This window comes from Coenobita brevimanus, chromosome 93 (genome assembly GCF_032717465.1).
Source record: "Coenobita brevimanus isolate Jiangsu-jjx chromosome 93, ASM3271746v2, whole genome shotgun sequence".
Lineage (NCBI taxonomy): Eukaryota > Metazoa > Arthropoda > Malacostraca > Decapoda > Coenobitidae > Coenobita > Coenobita brevimanus.
Window position 1 is genome coordinate 10,236,582 of NC_137046.1, and position 10,133 is coordinate 10,246,714.

Below are 10,133 nucleotides of genomic sequence, written 5' to 3' on the forward strand. Positions count from 1 at the left end.
ATGCTTGGACTACCTGTTGGCCTTCCTGGATAACGAAGCAATGGAGCAGATTTGTACCGAGACAAACAGGTACGGGGGGCAATCTGCTGCAGTTCGTGAAGGAGAAGGTGAAGCTGCAACGCCATCCACGTCGCGGATGGCAGCATGGGTTCCTGTAACGATCAGGGAACTGTTTGTATTTATTGGTTTGATGTTATTGATGCCCCACAATTGGAAGCATAAGCTCGAGGAATACTGGAGTTCAGACGATCTTTGCCCCACACCCATCTTCAATAAATACATGAGCCGCGATCATTTCAGGCAGCTCATGACTTACCTTCACTTTGCGAACAATGATGAGCCTTCCCAAACTGACCCATTATGGAAAGTGAGGGGAATCATGAACTTGATCAAGGATAAGTTTACGAGGTTCCTGCGCCCCTTCAAGAAAGTTGTGATTGACGAGTCCTTGGTTTTGTTCAGGGGCCGTCTTCGGTTCGTGCAGTATATTCCTAGCAAACACCACCGCTTTGGAATAAAGTTTTTCGTGCTGTGCGACTGCAAGACGGGGTTCATCTTAGACTTCGTTATTTACACCGCCAGCAATGTGGACTTGGACAAGACTGACCCCCTTGGATTCTCTGGTTCTGTGGTGAAAGTGCTGTTGGAAAAGTACTTTGGCGAGAATCATGTCCTGTATACGGACAATTACTATACAGCTCCAAAACTCGCCAAGTACCTTTCTGAACACGGCGTCGGATCATGTGGCACTGTCAGGAGCAATAGGGCACACTACCCTGCCTTCCCCGAGGCTGAAAGATCAAAGCGGGGAGACGTGCACCTGAAGAAAACTGACAAGATGCTGGCGATCAGGTGGCACGATAAGAGAATCGTGAATGTGCTCACCACAGTTCACAAGGGGGAAATACTGGCCACAGGGAAGGTCGACAGAAGGACTGGCGAGCCTGTGATGAAGCCTGATGCTGTTATTGACTACAACGTCAATATGCGGCTGGTGGACAAGTCTGACATGATGATTGGAGAGATAGACTGCCTGAGGAGGAACCGTCGCTGGTACAGGAAGGTGTTCTTGCACTTGATTGATATGTGCATGCTGAACGCCTTCATCCTGTATAAGATCAAGAACAGGAAGCCAGCAAACTACTCTCTCCGACGATTTTCAAAGACTTGTGTGTACCAGCTGCTTCAGCGTTTTGGGCAGGTACCATCAGGTCCCAAGCGCCACCCACAGACACCTCCAGACCGCCTACAGTGTCAGGCCTACCTTCAGCGACACCGCCTGGAGCCACTGCCTGCCACTGCCAAGAGGGGAAAAGCACTCAGGAGGTGTCATGTGTGCAGCCACACTACCAGGCAGGACAGAACATTTAGGCGCACCTCCTTGCAGTGCAAAGAGTGCAAAATTCCCCTCTGTGCATACCCGTGTTTCTTTGACTACCACAGCCTGACTAGATATTGAAAATAAGGGTAAGAATCTTGAAAATAATACTGAGAGTGACAGTGATACTAGTGTTTAGTTTTCTTTTACGTACTGACAGTGACAGTCTGATGAGTGTAAATTAGTGTATGTACTTGTAAAAGCACTGACAGTGACAGTGTTTTTTTGTGTAAATAATTGTACATAGTAATAATATAAGTATTGCGAGTGACAGTCACTCCAGTGTAAGAAGTTGAAAGCATATGTTTCTATTCTATGTTCTGACAGTGACAGTTTGTTGTGTAGAAAATATTATTTTTATAACAATGGACAGTGACACTGATGAATAAGGCAAAAAACTGACAGCTAGAGTGAAAGTGAGCGATAGAAATGAAGTGCGAGTGGCCGACCGGAGCGAGAATAAAGTGCCTGCCTTAAGGCTGAATAAACTCGCGCCGCGGTGGTCTTCCTCATTCCCGCTTCACAATACTGGCAGTGACAGTGATTTTTAGGGCCGTAATAGTGCCAAGCGAGCCTTTGCGAAGTACTATGAAGGAAAATAATGTAGTATACGTGTTTTTAGCCGTGAAAAGGGAAATGTGTGTTCAGTGACTGGAAGATCCCCGCCGCGCTGCATGTCGGCCGTGCGCTCCATTCATTATAGCCTTATTTTCAGTGCTTATTGTACAAATACGGATTCCAAACAACCTGTACGTTGTTGTATAAAGTGTACTGTGACAGATTGAGGCTATGGTAGAAAGAAAACCGGGTTTCTGGAGGTGTGAAAGTGAAGACTTTGTTACCCAACTTTGCAAGTCTTCACAAGTCCTTTGGTAATCCATGAAGGCTCAACATCTGTCTCAGGAGAAAGCTGAATGTAAGTACTATAAGCCTTAAAAATTTTAATGTTCTAGGTTTAATCTCTGATTTTTGGCAAATATTTTCCCACAGGTACTCAGACCCCGCTACAACCCCGCCACAGGGGGGGGATCGGCCGTACACGGCCGCATTTAAGGGGTTAAGTATTTGGGTAGTGTGATGAGTAAGGATGGAGGTTTGGAGGGTGAAGTGCGTGAAATGGTAGAGCAGGGAAGAAAGGTTGCTGGTTCTTTGAAAGCAGTGATAAGAAACAGGGAAGTGAGCATGGAAGTGAAAAAGTTACTACATGACAGTATTGTGATACCAACTCTAACGTATGGAAGTGAAGCTTGGACGTTGTTGGAAGGACACAAGTCAAGAGTGAGAGCAGTGGAAATGAGTTATTTAAGAGGAGCTGTGGAGTCACATGAAGAGACAGGCTGACGAATGAGGATATAAAGGAGCGTTGTGGTGTGGATGTGGATGTGATAGGAAGCGTTATGAGGAACACACTGAGGTGGTTTGACCATGTGGAGAGGATGGAGGGTGAAAGACTGACGAAGAGAGTGTATATGAGTGAGGTGGAGGGGGGAAGAGGGAGGGCGAGGCCGAGGATGAGATGGAGGGATGGGGTGGAGAGGTATATGAGAGAGGGGGGTGTGAGTTGGGAGCAGGGCGACTTGGAGGCGATTTGTTTGTGGCCACCCCAAACGGGATTGAGGCGTCTGGCAATAGATAAATAGACCAAAGCAATGTTGAGTTTCAACAGAACAGGTTATATGCAGATTCCAGTTATGTCTACTGAAATTTCCAGAACGTCTGAGGATACTTTTTATGTTTCTCTATGACGCTTATTACCTCCCTAATTATTGACTGGCTTTATGTTTTTTTATAATACAGCAAGGACGAATATTTTCAAAACTTTAGATGTCGCTTACCTTAAGGCACTAAAGAAAATCTTAAATGTAGCTACAGACACAAGTAATTATGATGTTGCTGAAGAAAATAAACAGTTTCTATTTTATTTATTGCGGTAATTCAAGGGAAATTTTTTTCAGAAAGATCTTATTTTCATCAAACCCTCTACTGAAGATGTGTAGGCTATTCCATAGCTCAGACTGGGGCATTTGATGAGGAATATAAAAGAAAACTTCTGGACTAGATAAAATATTTTTAAATGTACGTTTTTTTTCTTTTAATGCAAGAACGAACCAAAGGCCAGAAGCCCGTAAGATCATTTCCTCCAAGAAAAAACAAACAGTAGAACATGGGGCTAAATTCAAGATATGTTAATTCTGAGATGCCTGGACACACTGTTTTTGAAAGACTGGAGGTCATAGACAGTAGAAAATACTGACAGAGGCAGATAGTTCCAGAGTTGGCCTGTTGCATACAATGCGTGAACGACTGGTAGCAACGGTTAACTCTTGCATTAGAGAGTTGGACGGAAAAGGGACGAGAGTTTATTGCTACCTGGGTGCTACATGCTTGCTGCAGAGGTGGAGGGAAGCAAACAGACAGTTCAGAGAAGCAGTGACCATTGAAGTGGCGATAAAAAAGAGATAAATATGCAGAAAGTGCAGCAAAAAGACAGAGGTTGAAGGGAGCCAGTAAGAGGAGGAGAGCTGATGAGACGATACAAAAGGGAATATAATCATTCCAAGATAAATCCCAAGAGAATGAAACCTCAAGTATCGTATGTTTAAAGATGATGCAGGATTGTGTGGGATATTGTTAAACATTAGAAGTTACTGCAAGATGTGGCAGGGTTGAAAGATGTGAGCATTTGTTAAATTGTTAAATCACGAATATCGTGGATGCAAAGACACAAACGGAGACAATAGATTTGTCCATATATTTTACATAGAAGTTAGATAACAGCAGCAGCAACAACAACCAATTTTGACAGTAATACAAAAATGATTGTGTGCTTTTAGTCAACATGTAGTATTATGAAGTCTATTAATGTACAGGATTCTTAAGGATCTGTATTATAGTATCTTTAGTTGTAAAATGAAATAAAGGATTGAGTGAATAATGAAATAAAGGATTGAGTGAATAATTGACTACTACTTCAAATACGTCATTTTAACACTGATGTTTCCACTTGATAAAAAAACTGAAAATGCCTTCATTACTGACTTAAAAACTCAGTGGCCAGGGAGAGTACAATTACACTTCAGAATTTCAGCACAGTCACTCAGAAAAATTATTTGTAGGTTAAATAAGAGTGCTGGTCTTGATGGCATTCACTCTGTATTGTTAAAACATGCTAAAGAGGAATTTTTACACACCCTTGCTACTTTTCTAAATGTTTGTTTTATTCACTGTTATATCCTTAGTGCTCTATTGAAAGGCACTATTACTCCTATACCCAAAGACAAGAAAAATGTCACAGACTTCATGAATTACAAGTCAGTAATGCAGTCTTCATGTTATCGTAAAATTTTTGAATTCCTTGTTTCAGATCTTTTAATGGATTAAGTTTACCTGAATTTTAGACAGCTTGGTTTGATGAAAGGTGTATCAACTACTGATGCTTGCTTTTTATTAAAAAAGATTACAGCAGCATAGACAACACCTAAGAACCCTTGGCCTTTTTTGTAGACTTCAGTAAAGCCTTTGATAAAATAGATCAAATAATGCTTGGGGAAAAAATTATCAACGTTTAATATTCCCATTGATATTAACTTTAATTGTTTTGCATTACTTAAGGAAATGACGGGCAACTATTACCTGGCAGGGCAGCAGGAGCATGTATTGCTACACTGATCAGAGGGTAAGACAAGGATGGGTGCTTTCACTTATTCTTTTTAACATTTATGTTGATGACATAGTAAATGAAGTCCCAAACTGTCAGTTGGAATGTAATATTGGCATATTCAGGTTAAATATCTTAACACACACATATGTTTTAGCACTTCCCACTGGGTCTGTGGCAAATTTGGAGATCTTGTGTGCTTTACTGTGTTCCACACTGGAAGATCGTAACGATTATCAACAAAAGCAAAACAAAATGTTTTCATTTTAATCAAAAGTCCTTTGTCAATGAACACCACCAGCTGAAAATGATCTGATAGATGTGGTACATTGTTATAAATATCTAGGTCATCATATGTTATATAGTTTTAATTATCTTAATGATAAAATGATATAGATTTTAGACTAAATAATTTTCATGCTTCTTTTGATAGCCTTTTTTAGATATTTTAACCATGGGTATATTGATACTTAGTTTTTTTGTTTAATTCATACTGCCTTCCATGTTATGGACTTCCGCTGTGGAATAATAATACAAGTTTTAACAAATATTTTTAAATGCTTCAAAGTGGCATTTGATAAAGCTTTGAAAAGAATGAGTTGTGTTCCAATAAACGCTAGCACTCATATCACAACCAATAAGTGAAATCAGCTTTTACTGAGACACCACGTAGCTCTGACCCAAGCAAGGTATATCAAGAAACTAATGACAGTTCACAACCCTCTTATTAAGAGTTGTATTCCCCATTTACTCAATGACATGCTGATCAACAGTGCTGTTGCCCTATTCAGAAAGGAATATAGAGTAGATATCCTAGAAGAAAGCATGGATATCCTAACCTCTTGTCTAATATGGGTACAAGACATGAGGACAGACGAGGTCCTTGTGTTTTCTGGGAATATTAGTGCATTCGTTATTGTGGCATGAGATTGGTTTTGTTTTTAATAATTTTTATGATAAACTTTTAAAAGTATTTCTTTTTATAGTGGCTGAGTTTTATTTCATTTTGTTTTACATTTTTATATTTTTAATTGATGTTACATTATTATCATGTTTTTACACTGATTTTCACTGGATCAGTTTTATATTTTTCTTACATTTTACTTCTAAATTTTTGGCCAGACGCCAAAATCCCATAAAGAGTGGCCGTTTGTCTTTGAGTTACTTGTTTTCAGGGAGGGGCACTAATCCGCCGCCAACCCACTTGTTGACACGTAGGGAACAGGTCTGGATTGGTTATATGGTTACCACCCAGCGTTGTAAATGGTTTCCTGGCTTACAGGAAACCATTAGGCTTGTCACTTAATGTAAAGCCACCTGAAAAGGAGAGAAGAGTAATAAAAAGTGATAGGAGAGGTGGGAGAAATAGGAAGAGAGGAGGGCAGACAGAAAAAGATGATAAAGATGAAGGAAGAAGTAGGCAGCACTACATCAAGTGAGTGGATAATGGTGAGAAATAGGAAGAGAGGAGGGGAGGCATAGAAAAAGAATGATAAAGATGAAGGAAGAAGTAGGCAGCACTACATCAAGTGAATGAATGAGTGTGAGAAATAAGACGAGAGGAGGGCAAGCACGGAAAGAGAGTGATAAAGGTGAAGGAAAAATTAGGCAGCACTGCATAATGTGGGTGGATGTTGGTCGCCAGTGCTTATAATTTTTTATTATTTTAATTTTGATTATATAAATCTTTATTATTTGTAGCATTATTAATTGGCCTCTTTTATAACAAACTTTTTTTTTTTTAAGTCCACATGTGCCGCATTGACAGTCATTGTCTTTTATTCCCATATTGCTGCACATGTTTTTAACCATTTTTTTTTTTTTCACACACTTATAGACTGTCAGCTGAATTCTATTATTTATAGATACATGAGAAGAAAAACTGATCAATCTAATTAAGTAAAAATGCTATAAAGTACATCAGCTATAATATGTAAGTTTAACGCTGGAATTCGAATGGTTAATAGTGGGTACTGATATTAAAGAGCACGTAACAAAAGTGACTGCTACAAGATATGATGTATATAATTTTATAACATCTATGACTATGTAATTATATAATGAAATAAAGTGAAATAAAAGTATTTAAAAGTAAAATAAAAACTACTATTACACTGCTATTACTCCTGCCGCTGCTGCTACTGTGGGACTACTACTTTCCAGCTACAGCCGAATGACTGATTCAGGTTAATGAGGACTATTTGAAGAGGAGAGATCAAATACAATTATCAAAAACCACCTCACAGTCAAGAAATTTTCCTAACCTGAATAAAATAATTTGATTGCAAGATGAATAAACAAGGGGTTTTGGCAGCTTCTGTTATTCTTATCTATTTTGTGGAGTTATTTGTATAACAGTCAGAGACAAATAGTCCCCCACTGTTTCACTTCTGCTCAGTTTCTTTTCCTGCCAGATATATCCAAGATGAAAGAGGCTTGAGTTGTTTGTCTGTCCATAAGTGATTCTCTGTGACAGGATGCGTCAGGGAGAAAACTAACAGACATGTTCTAACTGTTAAGTTGACACAGTGGTATGAGCAACCCTTTGTCCCTGACTGAAACCCCCCCCTCTAAAAAAAAAAAAAAAAAGAAAGAAAGTCTGGAGTTCGGGGGATATGAAAATGAGAGAACTCCTCAGCCACAGATGGAACCCACTGACTGATGGCGTTACTTTTGCATTATTGTCGTCCACAGACTTTTATTCAGTTTACGAGACTCTTGGTACTAGATGGGTCAGATTTAGCTTCATGACCTCGTTCACAATGATGACATCGTTTACTTCTCATTTTAGGTCTCGCTACTGTCCTATTCAGCTTTGGAGAGGTTTTGGTACTGAAGGGGGTGGATTTAGCTTTAATGAAACCCTTCACAGCAATGATGTCTTCCCAAACACAGCCGCTGAATGCCAGGCTGCCATCCTTAACCCCTCCACTGCCATGGCCTGCTACTTACTTTATTTTTGCTGTCTCTGGTTGGCTTTAGTAAGTTCTGAAGAGGCTTTATGGAAGGTAAAACTTAGATGACACCTTCAATAACACCTTCACTACTAGGTTAGACAGAGCCTTCAATAACACATTTACTGCAACGGTGTTTTCTTAATGCGAATCATGCGATGTAGTGCTGCTTTGGGTGTCTGCCCTTTCCTCTCCCCCATCCTTCCTCTTCGGTCGTTCTTTCCTTCATTCTTTCCACTTCCTTCTGCCTACGGGTGACTTTACACTCCCTGTTCTATCTTTCTTTCCTTTATTCTTTTCCCTTCCTTCTGCTAATGGGTGACTCTGCACTGAGTGACAAGCCAAATGGTTTCCTGTACATCAGGAAACTATTTACTACGCTGTGTGGTAACCATATAACCAGATTATGGAGCCTGGTGGTTTAGTGGATAATTCAGGCGCTTCAGTCGGATTGAGCCTGTGCATGTTTTTATCCAAGGGTTGTTTGGGGTTTATTGCTCACTTAATGCCACTCAAGGATGAGTCAGGACCAATTTGCCTAACCCCGGGCTCCTACGCTTCTCATGGGGCAACACAGGATTGGATGATGGCTGGATAGATGAATAAAAAATGATGGTGGACGGACTGTAATGAAAAATACTTCACTGGAATCGAGAGAATAATGAGGTTTCGTTTTATTTATCTGTTTACATATTTTATTATTATTATGATTATTTTGATTATTATAATGAGTATTATGATGATTATTTTTATGATGATGATTATTATTTAGTGTAGTATAGTGGTAGTAGTAATAGTAGTAGTATAGTAGTAACAGTAGTAGTAGTAGCTATGTGAATCAGGTGACTGAAGGCATAAGTTATCCCTTTACAGTCCATCCTTCTCCTTTCAGAGGATAGGGAGGGGTGTGAAGGACGTTTGTACAACCGGGGGATCACGTCCGGTCACATGATGCACTTGATCTAATAGTTACTGTTACAGAGACAGTAGTCCGAATTTTAGAATGTGTTCACTGACTTCTTAGGGAAAATAATTTTTCTTTCATTATCTTTGTAATGCTTTATTCAACAAGATATTGGTACTAATATATCGTACGGATTTCTATATAGCTACAATACTTTTTAACCCATCAACTACACAATGAATATCAAAAGACATTTCCATTAGCTTGCGGTGTGCCTTCCAGATTCTTGCTAACATTTAAAGATTTTTCGTATTTTCTTATGGCACAAAAAAAAAAAAGTGTTTACTTGTTAAAAGTGGCCTGAAACGGACTGGTGCAAACTTAATGGTCGGCGGTGGCTATTTCCCGCCTGCCTGGGCGCTGGTCAAACAAAATATGCTCGCATAGCCTAATACTGGTGTCTTCAACTCTCCACATTGCGTGAACGCGGACATGTAAGGCCTTATACTTTAATCATTGTGTAAGTAGGTAAATTATATTCTTTCCTTATAGATTTTTATCAAATAATATTGAGTATTCCGCACAGAAATACTGTTACATAGCCTATGATTTCATCATCCTTTGTGTAATTTTAACGCACAGTTGCTGCATGTTTGATCACGAGCGTGTTCTGCCTCAGTCCCCCCCTTCTACCGTTATAGTAGAGTAAGTCGTTCTCTCTGTTGTCCAGAGCGGGATTGTGAACTCTATGTCCCCATGGCTTCATTTGCGCGTTCCTCTTACAAGTTGTATCAGGCTCTGCCGGCCCCTATATAATGAGCTCAGTCTCTGCATCATTGCCACACACCACAAAGCCCGCCAGGAGACAGGACGTGTGTGCTAGGCAATCCCTAGGTCCTGTCCTCCCCACTTACTATTTTTTAATCAGCCCATACCCCACTGACCGGGCTAATGTATGGCCCGGCCTGCAATAAAGTTGCAGGAAATCTTTGAACGAACGAAATGCATCATTGCCACTTAGATCTGCTCCTCATTTTGTTCACATCTCTGTCCTCCCCTGTACAGATATTATTATTGTGAGTGCTCAAGAAGTCTCCAACCATCTAGCAGCTGTGTGTAATTTGAGTATAACTGTTGTTGCATTTTTTTCTTGTACTGTATAGCATAAGTTTAATTTGTAGGCCTAGTGAAGTTTTTGTAATTCGTGTAGGGTTCTTTATGTCAGTCATTTTTGGTAAT